This window comes from Parus major, chromosome Z (genome assembly GCF_001522545.3).
Source record: "Parus major isolate Abel chromosome Z, Parus_major1.1, whole genome shotgun sequence".
Lineage (NCBI taxonomy): Eukaryota > Metazoa > Chordata > Aves > Passeriformes > Paridae > Parus > Parus major.
This window is the reverse complement of record NC_031799.1, coordinates 60,961,382-60,981,070: the sequence shown is the minus strand read 5'-3', so window position 1 is coordinate 60,981,070 and position 19,689 is coordinate 60,961,382. Positions and strand designations below refer to the sequence as shown.

General features: G+C 40.7%; 1 protein-coding gene across 6 annotated transcripts in view; it reads left to right on the top strand.

Annotated features, from left to right (window-relative positions):
• The window catches only part of KIAA0825 (KIAA0825 ortholog), a 237,522-nt gene that overhangs the window by 16,700 nt on the left and 201,133 nt on the right, over positions 1-19,689 (top strand). Inside the window, exon 1 of one of the 6 annotated variants that reach the window (XM_033520520.1) lies at positions 19,397-19,501. The exons of the other annotated variants lie outside the window; for them this stretch is intronic. The gene's annotated coding sequence lies outside the window, so the exon portion shown is untranslated. Of the gene's footprint in view, positions 1-19,396; positions 19,502-19,689 lie in introns of those variants that run through there. 6 annotated transcript variants of the gene reach the window in all.

The following is a 19,689-nucleotide window of genomic DNA, read 5'->3' as shown; positions in this document are numbered from 1 at the left end:
TGTTGGAATCCATCTCTGTCTCCTTGTGTGTAGTATTCATCAAAGGGGAGATTAATTGACTCAAACTACGTTTTCTACGTAGTTTCTGTGGAATTCATCTGATGTTTTCTACGTCTGTCATCTGTGGAATTTATCTGAAGAGCAAGGAAAGAGTAAAAATAAACTCAAAACCTAGCATTTCAGTATTTGCAGTGTTTTAAGTAAAAAAAGTAAGAGAATTGTTTAGAGATTCAGAACATGGCAGATAAGAGGAGATATACTTGGCACCAGTGGGCATTGATTATCTTGTATAGTTCCAGAGTTAATTTCAGATTCCTCATTGCTTGTTCATGTTAGCATGTAATGGTTGTACCAAGTTTTATTCTTAATGTAAACAACAAAAATGCATTTCACAATTTATGCAGTCTAGTATTTTTACTGCAGAAGTAGTGCACACGTTTACATTTTGGCCTAAGTTAGTCTGTGAAGATGTAATTTAGCATTTAATTTCTTAGTGAGATGTGTAATTCAGCTCAGATCCCTTTCCTTGTATAATTCATTTTCAGAGCTCTCAGTTGGAGCAAAGGCATGTCTTTATAATTTTTTTTAGAGACAACATAGCACCAATATTTGTGATTACGAGAAGTTCTCTTTTCATCCTCCTTTCAAAGGCTAATTCATACAAATGCAAGGGAAGGGGCTTGGAATCTTTCCCTAAAGACATCTCCTAAGAAATGAAGGAGACCAAAGGATTTTGGTGGGCCACTATTGGAGGCCATGGTCACCAGAAACTGTTCCACAGTGTGATTAGTTCTTGTTAATTCTAGGGGATAACCTCCTCTTTACACTTTTGTCAGTGTTTTATGCAAAGGGATTACTTGTTTTGGTAGTATGTAATGGCTTTTGTTCCCAGAACCACTGCAGCTAGAAAGTAGTGCTGTATTTTGGTAAAGTAACACATTAACCTTCTGCCTGTTTCTGATACCAGGTGTTGAAAGCTTGTTGGAACAGTAAAATAATGTAAGCAAAAAAACCAAACCAAATCTAAAAAAAAACCCCAAAAAACGACAAAATGAAAGGGCATTTCATAATAAATAAGTATTTTCAGTAGTTTTAAAACATCTTGATAGGATGTCTAAGTGAAATAAATTCCTACATATCAGAAGTCACATAAATGAAAGTAACTTGAGTAAAAAGTACCTGAGAAGCAACAGGATTTATTTTTCTCTACTAATTGTTACTGTTCCGTAATTATTTTTATACCACAGAGGATCTTTATCTTATTTATCTATGACTCTTATATCTGTCAGAAGGTTTTGAGAAAACATTGAGTAATTTTGAACTGAGATTTTTTTTAAATGCTGAGTAGCTCTTAAAACTAATATCCAAAGAAAGGGATTCTGTTACTAAATTATGTTCATCTGCAGTAGCATAAGTTGCATCCAAATTCACTAGTTACATCTTTCTAACAAGTAAAACAAGAAAGAATTAGAGTTATTTTCTGGCACCTATTGTGGTATCCATTATTATGATGCAAGCATGAGGACTTGCATAATAAGAACAGAGTAGCAGTCTGAAACTGTCTTACTGAAATTAGATCAACAGTAGAATTTGTAAGAAAGAGGACAATGTATGTGGTATTAAGAAACTCAGTTACTTCAGATGCGGGTATAAGCACATCAGTTGGGGTGAGGCACAGCAGTTATCTCAGCAGCTTGTATGCAGGGCATGTAGAAGGGCACAGGCATCCCCCAGCCCCTCAGGTGAACTCAGCTGGTGGTTTTTGCCCCCCCAAGTAGAACAGGCTCAACAGTGAATTCCATATGGTTGAAAGCTGTTGCTAGAAGGAGCATGGTGACCCGGAGAGCTTCCTTTGAAGTATGCAGCTGTCTAGATCTCCATCTGCAGAGAGTGTTAAAGCCTGCCATTAGTACCAGAGCAGCAGAGAGACAACACTTGCATGTGGTATGACCAGGTGGATGATCCTTTTTTGGATGGGGAGGGGGGAGCTTTGTCACCAAGGATGATGGAAAGGCTGAGCTACTTAATGCCTTTTTGCATCAGTCTTTAACATAAAGACCTGTTATCCTCAGGACAACCAGTCCCCTGATAGACCAGGACAGGGAGCAGAACAGACCCCCTGCAAGGCAGGAGGAAGTGGTGACATGCTGTGGTACTTAGATACTCACAAGTCTGTGGGAAGGATGGGATTCACCAGAGTACTGAGAGATCCAGCAGGAGAGCTTGCCAAGCCATTCTTCATCACTTATCATGAATTCTGGTTAACTGGGAAGGTCCCAGACAACTGGAGGTTGGCCAACATGACTATAGAAATAGTTGGAAGGAGGATACAGGATACTAGAGGCCTGTCAGCCTGACTTCCATGCCAGGGATGGTTATGGAACACATTATATTGAATGCAGTCATATCCCACATAGAGGACTACCAGGGGATCAGGTAGTCCAGCACAGGTTTAGAAAGTCCTGCTTGGCCAGCTTGATCTTCTTGTGCAGACCAGGTGACCTGGCTAGCAGATAAGGAAAAGGCTGTGGATGTTGTGTACCTGATCTTCAGCAGAGCCCTTGGCACTGCTGTCTCCTGCAGCATTCTACTGGAGAAGCTGGCAGCTCATGGCTTGGGCAGGTGCACTCTCCAGTGGGTTAAGAACTGGCTGGGCCCAGAGCATGGGGTGAATGGTGCTGCAGTTGGTGGTCAGTCACTACAGGGGTTCCCCAAGGCTCAGTCCTGGCTCCAGTCCTGCTGAATGTCTTTCTTGGTGGTGTGGATGAGGGGATTGAGTGTACCCTCAGGGAGTGTGCAGACAGCACTAAGCTGGGCAGGAGTGTTGATCTGCTGGAGCGTAGGCAGGCTCTGCAGAGCGCTCTGGACAGGCCAGGTCAGGGCTGGAGCCGGTGGTGTGAGGTTCAATAGGGCCAACGCTGGTTCCTGCACTTGGATTACATCAGCCCCATGCAGTACTACAGGCTGGAGAGTGACCCAGGAGAAGAGGACCTGGGGTGCTGATTGACAGCTGGCTGAAGAGGAGCCAGAGTGTGCCCAGGTGGCCAAGAAGGCCAATGGCATCCTGGTCTTTATCAGAAATTGTGTGGCCAGCAGGAGCAGGTCAGTGATTGTTCCCCTGTGCAGTGGTGATGCCCCAGCTCAAGTCCTGTGTTCTGTTCTGGATCCTCTACCTGAAGAAGGCCATTGAGGTGTGGGACTGTGTGTCCAAGAAGGGCAACAGAGCTGGTGAAGAGTGTAGAGAGTAGGATCATATGAGCAGCAGCTGAGGGAGCTGTGGTTGTTTAGCCTGGAGAAAAGGAGGTTTGTGGGAGATCTCATTACTCTCTTCAACTCTACAACTTTCTACACCAGAAAAGAGAGTGTAGTGTGATGGGGTTGGTCTCTTCTCATAGTCAGTTAATGACAGGACAAGAGCAAAAGGCCTCAAGCTCTGTCAAGGAAGGTTAATTTTGGATGTCAGAAAGAATTTCTTTACTGAAAGGGTTATATACTATAATGAGAGCAAATAGCCTTAAGATGTGATAGGAGAGATTCAGTTTGGACATCAAGGAAGAATTTCCTTACCAAAAGGGTTGTTAAGTATTGGAATGGACTGCTCAGGCAAGTGGTAGAGGAACCATCTGTGGAAATGTTCAAGAAAGAATTGAATATGGCACTTGGTACTATGGTTTAGTTGACATGGTGGTGTGCAGTTTCAGTCAAAGGGTGGAATTGATGGTCCTGGACCTTTTTTCCAACCATAATGTTTTCTGATTCTTTGATAGCTCTTTTGTCAAAAGCTCTCTTTTCTACTTCTGTGTTCTTCAACGTATTCAGTTTTAGAATATGACTTACTACACTGCTTTCCAAAGCATAGACCTGTAGGTTGAAATGCTATTGACTGCAAACTGCTCTGTGATCTAGGAAGCCAAGATAAGTTACATGTGTACTTCTGTTGTCTTCCCTTGTTGAACAGTCATTCCAGTTATGCTTGATTGAGTACAAGAATATATGATCATCTATCAAAAATCTTGAGACTCAGTCTTTCAGCAGCTATTACAAGCTATTAATACTAGCTATTTGTTTTAGTCATCTGTTTGAAATTATCTGACAGGAACATGAGCATTACACAGATACCTTTATAAAAGAATTCTTAAAAACCCAGTGCTGCAAAATTTATTTCTTTGTATCGTTAATTTACCTGAAAAAAGTAAATTAAAGGTTTAAAAAGAAAGCGTAACTGTGTAAGTTTAAGAAAGTGTGTTTGTAAACAGTTTAGTCTGTATAATTGCCTTTCGAAAAGCTACGTATTCATTTTTTTAAGTTGTAATTTATGTAATTTGTGTAATTTTTCTTTATATGATGACTAGGCAGAAGTCTTTGAGTCAGCACTTCTTACTAAGCAAGCCAGGTTTGTTTTTTTTCAGCTGAAGGAGGTAGAATTCTTGTGGGTAAGAGTTTTGAAGGGGAGTATATCGTTTGCAGTTATGCTCTCCCATTTCTCATGCTTTATCTATTAGGCCACTGTGCAGCTGGCATTGCTTCAGTTCCTCTCAGTTATGTAAAACAATGATTCTGTTCTCAAGCCATGAGTTTCATGTCTCTTGTGGTTTTGGCACTTCAAAGAAGAATCCACACATATCTTCATGTAATTTCCCTGACTTTTTTCTTCATTTACTTTTTTCTCCCTTCCTCTGCATCATGATTCTGGATACTTTCTTGTGCCACATGAAGCAGCTATGTGCAAGTGGTTTGAGAACTTCAGAGAAAGAGACAGAGAAGGTTGACGTGTTTCTGAGATTCACTGGAAAAGTAACTTTCTGAATAGGATACTATTCCACTCACTTGGCTTCTTATTCTGAGTGAGGTTTCCAAAGTGTCTAACAAAGCCAAATCTCTGTGTTTAATAATAATCCGAGTCCTGAAATCCTTCCTGGGACTCTACTCTTGCAGGATTCTTGTCATTTCTGTTAGCAGACCATTCTGAGTGCAGTAGCTGACATTTTCAAAGAGATTTGTCAGGAAATGCCTTTCAGGGTTATTTTAAACCACTGTCTCAAATGTGCCGAGGTCTCCCCAATGCCACTGATCATTCATGCTGTGTTTTTAGTACAGAGCTTGCAGCTCAGGTTAAACATTTGAATAAGTTGAAGGACCACAGATACCTTGTTTGCCTTGGTACAAGAAGGAGACCAGTCAACCAGATGCACCTGGATGTGGCAGATGTTAGCCATCAGTACTTAAAATTACATCAAACAGCTTATGTAGTATTGTTTTGGATTTGCATGTCCTGTTTCTGGAAGGAAGGGGGAAGCTACAGGAGGTGGCTTCTGTGAGAAGTTCCTAGAAGCTTCCTCAGTGTCTTGCAGAGCCAATCCCTGGTGGCTCCAAAGATGAATATGCCACTAGCCAAGGCTGGGCCAACTAGAAATGGTGGTAATGTCTCAGTGATAATATATTTAAGAAGAAAGAAAAACAAGTTGTTTTTGCAGCTAGAGTGCAGTGAGAACATATGAGAGGAACAACTCTGCAGACACCAAGGTTAGTGGAGAAGGAGGGGGAGAAGGTGCTCCAGGTGTTGGAGCTGAGATTCCCCTGCAGCCTGTGGTGAAGAGCGTGGTAAAGCAGCTGTGCCCATGCAGCCCATGGAGGAGCCCCATACTGGAGCAGGTGGATGCCTGAGAGAAGACTATGGAAACAGGAGATCCATGGAGAGAGGGGCCTTTGCTCTCAGGCTGGAGCAGCCTGTCCTTGAAGGACTGTACCCTGTAGAAGACTGACTCATGCTGCAGGGGTGGACAATGGGATGGACTCATGTATGTTGCAGCAGTTCACAGAGAACTATTTATGAGATGGGCTCACATCAGAGAAGTTCATGGAGAACTGTCTACTGTAGGAGGAACCTCAGCAGGGGAATAAAACCTCTCCCTGAGCTGCAGAAGAAATAACAGGTGATGAACTGATCACAAACCCCAATCTGTGTCTCCTTGTACTGCTGGTGTAGAAGGTAGAGCTGGGAAGGACGGAAGGATGGAGGAAAGGTATTTTTAAGGGTTTATTTTACTTCTCATTATCTGATTTTTGAGCTTAATTCATATCTCTAATTAGTCTTTTTTGCTCATGATGGTATTTGAAGAGCAATCTCTCCCAGTCTTAACTCAACCCATAAACCCTTCATTAGATTTTCTGTCTGCTGTCCAGCTGCCAAGGGGAGGGTGTGAGTGGCTTTGGTAGGTGCTTGGCATCCAGCAAGCATCAGTGCACAACAAGCATAAATGGTCCCAGAGTGTCCTAGAGTCTCCTTCCATCTGCCTTTTCTGATTTTGCCCATCAGAAGTATTTTCTGTTTAAAAAATTTCATATGTGATTCATCTGCCAAATGCTAAGCATGGTGTGTGAAATTTAGATGGCTCAGGACAATAAAGTTGTTCCCTATGGTCGGATGATAGGAGGCCTTTTAGAGATATGTCCTCATTTTTGGTAAAGTGTTTTCCAAGTTGTTATGTAGATGAATGCAGGCCCTAACTAGTAGGTGTCTTTACCATAAATTACATTACATCCTTTCTCACTGACACTTTAATCCAGTTCTCTTTTTAAAAAAAGTCTTAAGAGGCTGACCTTTCCCTGCTTTCCAAGACCTCCAGCCAGTACTTATCAGAGTAAGAATTGTCTACACAGAAGGTACTGGCTGCTATCATTGAAAGCTGAAATCAGGACACAGCTGTGTGTCCTATTGTGATCCCTCCAAGAGGACTGATGCTAGCTGTTCATCTTGCCCTTGAGATTTAAGGGTCAATGGTGATCACTTTCCATGTTTTCCAGCATCACAGTATGATTGTATCTTTAATTAGGAATGCCTAGTGTTTTAAGATTTTGTCTCTTATATTGGATTACAAAATCTAAGTTCTAAGGCTAAGTTCAGCAGTCATTTGCAGGGATTTTCTTTTCCATTTATGCAGCTATTTTCCTGAAACCTTTTACAATTATATTATCTCTGAGTTTCTTACCCCTTTGTAAAATTTGTTTGCATTGGGAAGAGGGAGTGTCTGAGGCAGTTTGGAGAACAAATACCCAGGCAATGGTTGCATAAGCCTCATTTTCTTTGGAAAGTTGATTGAAAGGCAGGAATATAAAAAAAGACAAGTACAAGAATAGAAGTTGAGAAGGCAATTAATTAATTAAATAGAAAGAGTTTGGTATAAAAAACAGTAGTAAACTTTTAAAATTTAACTTCATTTCACAAATTCTGCTGTGAAGGAGAAGAGGCTGTAGACATTGAGGAGAAAGGTGTTATAGTAGGTGTTATGTCACTTATGCTATGATGAAAAGCTTTTTTATGAAAGGAAGTGATGCAGATGCCTTTAAGATTATTTTGTCAGTTTTGCTACTCTCTTACAGTTTCCATGTATTCACAACCAAAATAGTTTGTCTTTTCTGGGCTTCTTCATGAATTTTCTGGTGCACTTTGAGTGAGAGCAGTGAAGGTTTCTTATGGGTTCATTCTGATGCGTGCTTTGAAGGTTTGGGTGAGAGGCTGACTAGAAAGCCCCTCCTGGATGTGTTGTATGGGTAAGCAAGCAAGCAATTCAAACAAGAATTTGTCTTGCAAGCTTGAAAATACCTAACACACTTTAGGTTGTGTGTAGTCCAGTACATACTCCGCTGTACTTATGTCCTGGTTGCAGACAGGACAGGGGTAATTTTTGCAGTAGCCAAGTGGTTAGTCTACCACCTCGCATCATTGCCCTGGGCAGGCAAAGAGCATCTCATCCATTTGAGGGTAGTGTGGAGATGGTTCATGTATGGCCGACTGCTATGTGATGAGCTTTTTTGTGTGTGAATAATTTCTTGTGCACCCCATTGTTAATATTGTTGCCATTACTGTTAGTTTCTTATTTCATTGCTGCTTCCAGTATGTTGTTCTTACCTCAACCCATAATCTCTACTTTTTGTGTCTCCAATATTACTCCCCATCTCATGGCAGGGGGAGGGGTGAGTGAACGAATGACACATGGTTTGAAGGGATTCAGTGGGAGCGCTATGTTAGGGAACACCATTCCTAAACCACAGCAACCTTATTTGGCACCCAGCATAGGGTCAAAGGATTCAGATAACGAAACATCTGACCAGAGTGGGTTTGAAGCATATTTGGTCTGTGTTTTATTTGGTACAGAACCACTGCTCACACTGTGATCTGTTCACATGGGTGTGCTACCTAAACCATTATATACTTCCATGTTTGCACTGTGTCTACTGCCGTGCTCTTTTTTCAGAGCAGAGAAGGGATCAGGATGGCCTTGTTGCTGTAGTGTGTGATATCAGTTCAAAACATGATAATATCAATGCCAAGGAAGTAATTTGGGATTTGTGCTTAGTGTTCCACTGCTACACTGGCCTTGGGTGCAACCTCTGGGAATTCTTTAGTTATCCTACCTAGCCTGTGAGGGGAACAGGGAAGGATGATTTTCCATACCTTTTCACCCTCTTTTACTTCCTCACACCTGTCACAACAGCTTTTGAGAATTTTTAATTCCGTTTGGATGTTAAGGAAAGCACATTCATGCTGCCAGGTCTGCCAGGTCTCCTCAATGTGTGTTTCACCATGTTTAGAGTCAAAAAAGAGATCTGCAATAAGGCTGTATAGTCATAAGTGGAATGGAATGTGGGAGAAAATGCGCCAGTATTTGGAGGCCTGTTCGGCTCCAATGGTTTTGAAGTTCACTTCTGAACAACTGCAGGACCCTGATGAAGTGGCAGAATATTTGAAAGAAAAATGCTGTGGCACTCCCAAGAGGAAAGCAGTTATGCACCATGCTGGGCTTTGGCTCCTATTTATTGGCTACTACTAGGCACCTCAGGGGTAGGAGGAGGAAATCAGACCAACAGCCACTTGAGGCCACCCAAACTGCAGAACAGCCCATGCTGATAGAACAGGAGGAAGAGGCAAGGCCAGAGATAATCACTGATCCCTATCCCCAGGTTAGCTGCAGAATGTGCAAGAAGATTTCAGCCACCAGTCTGACCTGGCTGCAATATCACAGCTCACAGATATGTAACTAGGTGGTAATGAGGCCAAGCAGCCACGATCCCTGTCCCAGGATGTGGACATTGACAAGGGGATTGGGAAGAGGACAGAAGCTCTCAGCCTTTGGGGATGACTCCTGTCAAGTGTGTGCACTACTCTCTGAAGGATGATCTAGTAGTGCACCCAGGCAGGTGGGACACCATGGAGAAAGCACCCAGTACCTCAGAGAACTGGCTGTGCTGGAGGTAATCTCTAGGGATTGAAATAATGAGCAGTCCCCTGTAGATGCAGATGAGGTCCAGTGTGCACAATCCACGTGGCAGAAGTTTGCATGGAGCACATGATCATTGTACACAAACTCATTGGCACTGATGTCCATGAACAAAGAGCTTCAGGTGATTACCTAGCTACGGCAATGTGATGATCACCTTTTTTCCTCCCTTTTTTCCACCCTGATTCTTGTCTGTGAAAAGGCTGTCCAAGACGGTGGACAGAGTTGAAAGGCTTCAGCAGATTAGAGTGGAAATGCCCCATGCCCCTCCAGTATGGAGCAGAGTCTCTGCTATTGGGAGCAAGAACCCCTCTGTTCAAGAGAGAGGGTACAAACCACAAGGTAACCTGTGTTTTTTGGTGTGTGAGCACAGAGAGGATGTGAGGAAGTGGGATGGAAAACCCACCTCTGCCCTGGCAGCACAGGTATGTGAATTGAGAGGAACAACCACCACAGGAAAGTCAAGGACAGATGCAGCTCCAGTTTCAAGTGAGAAAGTCCTCAACCAGACTAAAAGGGCTGATGTTACTGCCAATCCCATGGTAAGGATCTCCAGTTCATATAGCAACAAATAGTAGAAACAGCAACAAGTACCATGACCAGAACTAGAGAGGCCCTGTCTCCAGCTGTGTGGAGAAAAGGGACAATCAGATCTATTGGACTGTGTGGATCCAATGGCTTGGTGCATCAGACCCACAAGAACCTAGTTGACACAGGTGCATGATGTACCCTAATGCCATCAAGATATATAGGAGCAGAATCCATCTCTATTTCTGAGGTGACAGGGGACTGGACAGCTTACTGTACTGGAAGCTGCAGTGGCTCTGACTGGGAATAAATGGCAAAAATACCCCATTGTGACTGGCCCAGAGGCCCTGTGCATCCTGGGCGTCAGGATGCCCAGGATCAGGATTCCTTACATCAGGAAGAGGGTATTTCAAGGATCCAAAAAGGCATCATTGGGCATTTGGGATAGCTGATTTGGATTTGCATAAAATTTGATTTTGGAAGCAGGGGCTATAGGTAGTAGGTTCTGTGAGAACCTGCTAGAAGCTTTCTCAGCATCTAGCAGAGTTGAACTTTGACATATCTAAATATGAATGTGCTGCTGGCCAAGGCTGGGCCAGTTAGATATGATGGTGTCTGGTTCAGGGCAAATTTGGGAGGAAACACCAGAGAGGTCCCTCTAAAAAGCAGACTCAAGTGTCCCCTCCCCCAACTGGTTTGGGAACAGATTTCCTTGGAGAAAAGTGGAAAAAACTGTTTTTTTAACAAGCAAAGTATTTACAAGCATAAAAAATGAATAATATTAAACAATAAAACCTCTTGCTGTTGTGAAGAGATGGCAAATTCACAGTCCTTTGTGACTTTCACAAAGTGGGATGTAGCTCGGCTCGCTCAATCTCTTATCAGTCCCTTCTGCACTGGAAAATGCCACATCCTGGGCCTCACTGGGCCAGAGATGTGAGCTCCTGGGGTTTGTCTGAGTTTTCAGGTAAGAGCAAGGCTGATCAGTTCCAAGGAAAAAGAAAAGGCTCAGTCTGGAAACCTTCTCTGCCTCAGCTAGCTATAAAAAAAACACTAGCTAAAAGTAAAGGAGAGCTCTGTCCTGCTGTCTGTCCATGCTGCAGACAACACAGTTCAGGAGCAGAAGGCAGAGGCATAAGTGCTGTTTCTGAACACAAACTGCACGCTTCTTCTTCCCCGGCTTTTGCTCTCGGGACCAGTCTTAAAGGTGAAGAACTCGATATCCAGCATAAACAGAACAGATGATTGCAGATACAAGCATCATAAAGTCCCCCCCGGAACAGCTGGTAATGTCCCAGTGATAACATACTGAGGAAGAAGAAAAGAAAGAAAAGTATTGCACGGTTTTTATTGCAGCCAGCGAAGAGTGGAGTGAGACTATGTGAGAGGAGCAATTCTGCAGATTCCAAGATCAGTGGAGAAGGAGAGAGGTGCTCCAGGTGCAGTTTGTGAGCTGAGCAGTTTGTGAGATGCAGCCCATGGTGCAGTCCATGGGGAAGCAGCTGTGCCCCTGCAGCCCCTGGAGATCCATGGAGGTGCAGAGATCCACCTGCAGCCCATGGAGAAGACCCACACCAGAGCAGGTGGACACCCAAAAGAGGCTGTTCCCCTTTGGGAGGCTTGTGCTGGAGCAGTGTATCTGACAGGGATCTGTAGACCTGTGAAGAGAGAAGCCCGTGCTGAAGGTTTCCTGGTAAGACTTGTTACCCCATGGGGGACCCATGCTGGAGCAGCCTGTTCTTGAAGGACTGAGCCCAGTGCAAGAGTGACCCACATTGCAGCAGTTTGGGGAGGACTGTTGCCCATGGGATAGACTCACCTACCTCTGAGAAGTTTGTGGAAAACTGTCTCCTGTGGGAAGGACTGCTTCTGGAAATACTGGAAGGACTCATCTCCCTGAGCAGAGGGAGAAACAACGTGTAATGAGCTAACCATAACCCCCATTCCTTTTCTCCTTGTGAGACATTGTGGGACAGAGCTGGGACAGAGGTAGGGATGCAGGAAAGGTGTTCTTTCTTATTCCACTTCACAGTATCCTGCTCTGATTTTGTAATAAATTAAATTAATATTTCTAATTTGAGCCTGTTTTCTCATGATGGTATTTGGTAAATGATCTCCCCTGGTCCTTGACTCATAAACCCTTTGTAATATTTTCTCTTCTCTGTCCAGCTGCAAAGGGGAGTGATACAGAGGCTTTGGTAGGTGTCTGGCATCCAGTCAGTGTCACTCAGTCACACTGCTGTAGAGACAGAAGACATTAAGTAGCTGAATACCTTGCCTGGTCTTTCAGAGGACCCTTCTGCTGTGGGACTGCTGAGGGTTAAAGAACAACAGGTAATGGTCACTTTCACAACAGTGGAGTGTTGGTAATATCACACTAGCCAGGAGTCTGTGACCCCCTTCCATGAGATGATTCATGAATTGCAGCACCAAGGAGCAGTCAGCGAGACTCTCTCACCCTTTAGAGCCCTATATGGCCAGTGTGTAAGTCCAGTAGAGAGTGGAGACTGACAGAATTGTTGTGGTCTAAAGGAAGTCACACCACCACTGAGTACTGCTGTGCTGTATGTGCTGGAACTTCAGTCTGAACTGGAATCCAAGGCAGCAAAGTGCTGCCTTCATTAATACTGCATAATGTATTTTTCTCAATTCCTTTAGCAGCCATACCTGCAGCATTTTGCTTTCACCTGGCAGATACCTAGTACACCAGCAATCAACTGCCCCAGGGATGGAAACACAGCCCCACTGTTTTCCTCGCACTTCTCCAAGAATAAGGGTGTAGATATTGCTGAATGAGAGAAATGGCCAGCAGTCTACCTCTGCACTGATCTGTGGTTGGCAACAAATACTGTGTGCAGATGGCTAAACCAATGGAAAAAGACCAGTTGGCAGAACAGAAGTAAATGCATTCTGGGCTGCTGAATTGTGGCAGGATCTCACTGCCCAGGTAGAGGAGCTGGCTGTAAAAGTATATCATGTAGATCCACACATACCCAGAAGTTGCGCTACTGGAAAATATCACAAAAATGGACAGATGGTTTGGGTTGTCAAGATTAAAGTGTCTTGGGTGGACCTGAGCTGGCAGCATAGGGAAATTATTTCCAGTCAGTGGGCCCAGGACACATCAGGGTATCAGGGAAGAGATGCAACATAAAGATGGGCATGTGAAAGATGGGTGCACTTAATGATGGATACTACTTTTCAGGTTATTCATAAGTGAAACATGCACTGCATTTAAGCAAGCAGGTGGGTACAGCCCCTTTGACGATGGTCAAAATCAAAATATAGGGTGTTTTTGGCAGGTTAATTACATTGCACTCCCACCAAGGCAGGCTCTGAGTGCTGACAGAGGTATAAAGAACTGCTAGATGGCTGGAGATGTACCCTGTGCCTCACACCACTGCCTGCAACACCATCTTGGGCTTCAAAAGGCAAGTCCTGTGACAACATGGCACCCCAGAAAGAATTGAATCATACAGCAGGACTCATTTCAAAAATAGTCTCATAGACCTCATGGCCAGAGAGCCATGGTATTGAGTGGGTATCATATTCCCTGTCATGTACCAGCCTCTGGGAAAGTTGAATGATGCAATGAACTGTTAAAAATCACATTGAAAGCATTTGGTGGTTGGACCTTCATACATTGAGGTCTGTACTTAGCAAAGGCCACTTGGTTAGTTAACGATAGAGAGCGGTTCCATGATTTGACCTGGCCCTACCCAATTAAATATCATACCAAAGAGGGTGATAAAGTTCCTGTGGTGCATATTAGGAATGTGTTAGGGGAGACACTTTGGATTAATCCCGTTAAGGCAAACCCATCTATGGGACTGTTTTTGCTTAATGACCTTGGTGCACTTGTTGCATAATGCAGCTGGATGGGGAAACATGATGTGTACATGAAGGTGATCTGATTTTTAGGTGAGAGCAGTCTGTAATTTTTTTTGTATATTATTAGTAGCTGAATGCCATAACTACCATGGACAGTGAGTCTGGGCTGCTCCAGATACACTGGTCATGAGCTCATGATGCACACCAGCCCTCCTGCCCTGGAAGACATCCAGAGTGGATACAACTCACAGTCACAGACTCAATGAATTTGACAGACATCTTGGAGGGATGGCCTTCCATGATGGAAATGATACCTGTGCTTGTGTATATGTACTCTATATATATTGTTGGAAGGTATAGAATTTGGGCATAAATTATATGGTGCATAGGAAGGGGTGGGTTATGTTCTGTTTCTTACCAGGGCAGGGTTATTTTTAGCAGTGGCCAGGATGGGTCATGGCTAGCACCTGGAGGTTATTCTATACTACCTCACATCATCGCTGGGGACAAGGCAGGGAGGGCATTTCTTCTGTTTGTGGGGAATGTGGCGATTGCTCAGGGCAGGTTTCTGTATGGTGGGCTTTTCCGTGTATGAATCAATTGCCTTTCTTCTACAACTTTGGTGTATTTCATGTAATGTTGTTCCTGTTACATTTCTGATCAAAACGTCTGTTTCCAGTAAATCGGCCTTTTCTCAACCTGTAAACTTAACTTCTTACAATTCTTCTCTCACTCCTGCCTCAGGGAGTGAGGAATGAGAAAGGGGGAGTGAGAAAATCAGTGCATGATTTGGAGTGTTTTCAGTAGTGATTCCTAAGTCACAACAACATGGTAAAAATAGTTTGATTGTAATCATTTTACTTATGAAGTGTCTTTTTCTTAAGGAGAGGCAAACAGATGCTTAGCAATGCTTTTGAAGGAGAAAAACAGAGCTGAATAAGAATATGACGCTGTTGTGCTGTAGAATCTGAGTGACGCATTTGGCATTAGGTAGTATCACATCAAGCTTTACAAGCTGAGTAATAGTAGCAAAAAAAGTAATCATTTCATTAAAAAAGAGATGAAAAAGATAAAAAAAAGGAAATTTCATGGCTAAGGAAATGTTTCACATGGCCCTGTGTAGTACTACTAATAGTAATAATAGTATTTGGGGAAAAAAACCCAAATTCATTTCATTTATACTATGAAACAAACTTTAAGAATGTGGCTATAAACTTGGGCCAATTTAAGAGGCATCTCTGTGGACAGCTTCTGTATTTCATTTTTATAAAATGGACATCTTTCATGCTCTCAGCTTTAAATTGAGTAGTAATGAAAGAAAGTAGTGTGTGGGAATGAAGGGACTGAAATGCAGCCTACCTTTTAAAAGCTGTGGTTACAGGCTTTTTTTGTAATTCTTTTTAAATATAATACTTTCCTTGGAAAGCTATTTCCTGTTAAAATTCCAGTAACTCTTTCTGATCTACTGAACGACAAGACCTTAAAGGTCTTGAAATTTCTTTCTTTTAAATACCATTGTCTTTAAAGTGTATTGTGTTATGATGGAGGATTTTTCCAATAAACAAGAAAAGAAAGGCTTTAGAAGTAGCTAGTAGGTATTTGTAAGGTTTTCAGTTGAAAATAGTATACTTTTGGTTCTTTACCAGTGTGCTAAAGGATAAGTCCTTTCCCAACAGTCCTTATAAATCTGTGCAGTTTTAGACAGTAATGATGAATAAGATAGGAATGCTGTAGCAGATGCTTTTCAGAGCATAGTTCTGTGAGGGTTTGGGGGAGAATGTTAAATACTCTTCTTTCTGAGTTTGTAAGTGCCACAAATGAGAAAACTTAAATATTATATCTAAATAGCACTTATTGCTGCAATTAGAAAGGCAATTCTGCAGAGGATGCACTGGGAGTCCCATATGTCTTATGTTCTTGTTCTTCAGGGAAAAAAACAATGCCATTCAGTCTTTCTGGGAAAAGTAATTGTTGGTCTTAGACATTTTCTCATACCTCTATGCAAAATTTATTCAATACTTATAACCCTCATCTGGAGCAGTAGAAAATAAATTAGTTTTATAGAAAATAAAATAGTCTGTTCTGAAATTATTCTATTTATTGTGCAATTTCTTGGCTAAGAAGATTGTAAAAAATATTGAGTAGGTATTTCTAATTAGGCTTCTAAGAATCTCTTTGCATTTAAGATTATTTTAGTCTACTTATGGGTAATTATTGTTTTAATTGAAAATTATTTCAAAACTTTCATCATTCATGAAGTATAGTAATTTGACAATGAGATTGATTGATGTAGTCTTAATTGGTGACAATGCCAGAGTAATTCTCTCCCTAGTTTGTATGTGGCATTGGGATAAAAGTTGATTTGTAATTTATTTTTTTTGTAAGGCCTTATACCATATATAAAAAAGAAAGCATTGTATCAGATTTATCCTTTTTAAAAACATTCCCAAACTTATTAAATGTAACAGGAGTTATAGCAGGCACAAAATGCTCAGAAGAAGCATTTTGGATTTTGAAAACCAGAAAAGAAAAACAAAATAATTGCACTCGTATACAGACACACTTACGTGTCGTCACACTTAAAGTTTTAGTAACCATATAGACTAATAAGGAGGTAGGAAAAGCCCCTGGATTTAGAGGTAGGATTCTTAATGCTTGTGGGCTTCTTGTGTGAGGGTGGCTTGTTTATAAATGCTGGACCTTGGCTTATACACTGTGTGGGATTCCAGCTGCAGGATAACCAACTGAGAGCTGAAGATGGTATAGGACTGTCTCTCAAGAGCTACTCAGAAGATGGCCATTTGTTCTTTACAGAAGATTATGAAATCACACTATCGTTTATTCCTTTCTTCTGATACAACTACTCAGGAGTTTCCTTGTAACTCCAGATGGCATGTTCCTCTTTTGAAGTCACTGCCTTTGACCAATAGTGTTTGATTAAGTTTGTGTAAATTAGAATTCTTTCCTTGTCTTTGAATATTTTTTTACCAGTCCCAGGTAGCAGCAAATCTTAAAAAGCAGTGCTGATTCCTTTCTATTCTCAGCACTTTCTGTGGCTCAAAGAATTGGGGAGAGACAAAAGGGAGAACTCACAGATTTTAGTTATAAATTCTGGCATGTAGATATGCCTACAATATGGGCAGGCCTAAGTTACATAGTTTGAAAAAACTACAGATATTAAAAATAGTAGCATATGCTATTTGTCAGAAATGTGCATTTTCACAGTCCTTTTTGATAATATTATGATTTAAGGGCTGATACGGTCGCCTTAGATCACAGCACTGCATTCTGATATTACAGCTTTAGGTGGAAGGCATAGCTTTCTGTTTCATCCACAGCAAGGACTCTGTTTCTTTTCTTATATTTTATTCCCATTCTCTTACTTAGTGAGTCTTATGGCAGAATTTCGAAGAAAACTGTATTCAAAAGGGTTACAAATGAGTATTTAATTATAGATACTTAGAATCTCTCTTTAAAAAAATACAAAGGCAAATGTTTTAAGTATATGGTGGATAATAATTTACGAATATAAAATTAACATTTAAGTATAAGTTTATGACAACAGCGAATGTGGAAAGTCTGCAACGGAGGGGAGCATTGCAAGATGATTTTAATAAAACTTGTTTCAAAGTCATTTGTGGCATTTAAAATACTGAATAAATAAAACCATCATGAAGACTGGTGGTTCTGTTTTGTTGGGGTTTTTTTCTTGTATCCATTAAATGTCTTTTTTTTTTTACTGGAACATTATATTCTTTTTGTATATGTTGCATATGATTCAGCAAAGTCTAACGAACAGGTGAAAGGCAATTTGGAAAATTTAAATAGAGATCTTCAATACATAACAGAAATAAAAATGGGTCATCTTCTTTTATAGAGAGAATTTTTAATTTTCCTTTTATTTTACAAGTGTATTTTTAACAGTAAACAATTTTAAAGGATTTTTACCACAGAAAATTGGGTAAAAAGCTTTTACCAAGAGTAAGAATAGAGATCAAGAAATTACAGTTTTTAAATGGATTTCTTGTGTATGCTCTATATGGTTTTCAAAATAATTTTAAATATTCAGACTATTTAAATATGCAGAACAGTAGGAATTTCACATTTAATAGTAGTATCTCAGGCCACTGCCATCACTTTTGCTGCCTGCTGTGTGATTGTGGATGACATCTTCTGTGCTGTAAAGCAGCTTGAAAGAGTTATGCAACTAAAGCTAGGTAAAGGAAATCATTGTTAAGGTCTCATTGGAAGTATAAGCTGAGTGATGAAAAATCTTGACAATTCTCTCATACTCTTTTAGTTTTGCAAGGATGTTAGGGCAATAAAGAGATAACTCCTGTAAGATAAGCAGTAACAGAAAAATGCTTCAATGATTTGGCTAATTCTCTATACTTTCAGCGCTGCATTTTGACATATCCCTCAAATTGTGGTTACATTGAGATGTGCATATTCAACAGATGTGCTCATAAAAAATTCTGTTCAAGATTTAGCTAAATGCTGCCTTTACAAACTGTATGTCTGAGAACAAAGGTTTAATATAATAAGTATAAACATTACAAATTGATCTCAGAAATCCCATGGAATTTCACATCTATGTTTGTACTGGGAGGTTTTTACAATTATGTTTAATTTAATTGTTATTTTCAAAATGAAGAAATACCTAATTGGAACTAAATATAATTTTTATAAGAGATTTCTTCCATTTGATTGACACTGAAAAAGAAAACACACAAAAAGTGCTTTTCAGTGGTAAGCACTATGAATTTTAAAAGCAAGAAGTATCTGTTGTATCAACTTGAGTGTTGTGTAGTATTTTTTTTGAATAGGTGTAATGACTTTTGGTAAAGATAGTTTCATAATTTATACTTGTTAGAAGAGGGAAATTATTACAGTGAGGTTAAATTTAATTGATACCATGGGTTAAAATAAGAGACCTGAAAAATATTTTGTTTTAAGCTTAACTGTACATAGGTTAATTTTCTTGAGTAGCTACTGAAAAGATTGACAGCTATGTCATTTTAATGTTGATTAACAGTCCTCTAATATGTTTTGAAAAGAACTAGGCCTATTAGGATAGGGACTTAGAGAGTTGAACCTGAAAGCAGATTCTCCAAGACAATTTGTCTTAAAACATCATAATAGTAAATTGAAATATGATGGAATGATACTTTTATGCAGATTAATAACAAGGGTTAAATTAATCTCCTTCACAGAAAAAAAAGTGGGTTATTATTGTCTAAAATACTTTGACAGAATTTGGAGTTTCAAAACAGGGTTCTCCTCCATACTATTCCAAATAAGAATTTTAAGAAATGGATTTCTTTCTTAAAAAAGAAACATTGGGTGTTTTCCCATCAGAGAAGGTCTGTGTCATACTGGTTCTTTGAGAGCATCAACGACTGTCTGCTCTTTGGAGCAACAGGAGAGGAGGGGGAAAACGCAAATGGCAGGGGAGGGCCCTCGCTAGCTGATACCTATTCTGCTGCCCCGAGGGGAGACAGGAGGCTGGTGGTGCAGTTCTACTTAGAGTCCAGATCATCATTTAGAGTCTTCTGGTGCACTGAAGGCTCTGGCTCTGGCAATGCTAAATAATAGTAAAATTTCTTCTCAATTGTACTAATTTCTGTCTTGATGTTCTTATTTTTTTTCTTCTGAAACATTTTTGGGTTTTGATTTTTAGAAGAAGAAATTAGTATTAGCTATCTAAAACAGTATTTAAAAGCTGAATAATCAAATGTTGCTTTTCTTCCATAAACCAAGACTGAAAGGAATAATTGCTTTGTTTTGACAAGTGAACCAAAGAAGTATGACATAGAAGTCTTACAGGAGTGCATGCATGAAAACTAGGCTGTCATGTTTACAAGGTGATTTTTTTTCATTTGATGAATTTTTCAAACAGTCACTAGTCTGTAAACTATACTGATATTTTTCCAAGAAACTCAAACTTCTTTTGGCTGTCCTTTAAGGAAAAGAGTTGGGATTAAATATAAATACACAGTTTTGATCGTGCAGCTATTTTTTGAAAACTCTAACTCATTCCAAACTGTTAGCA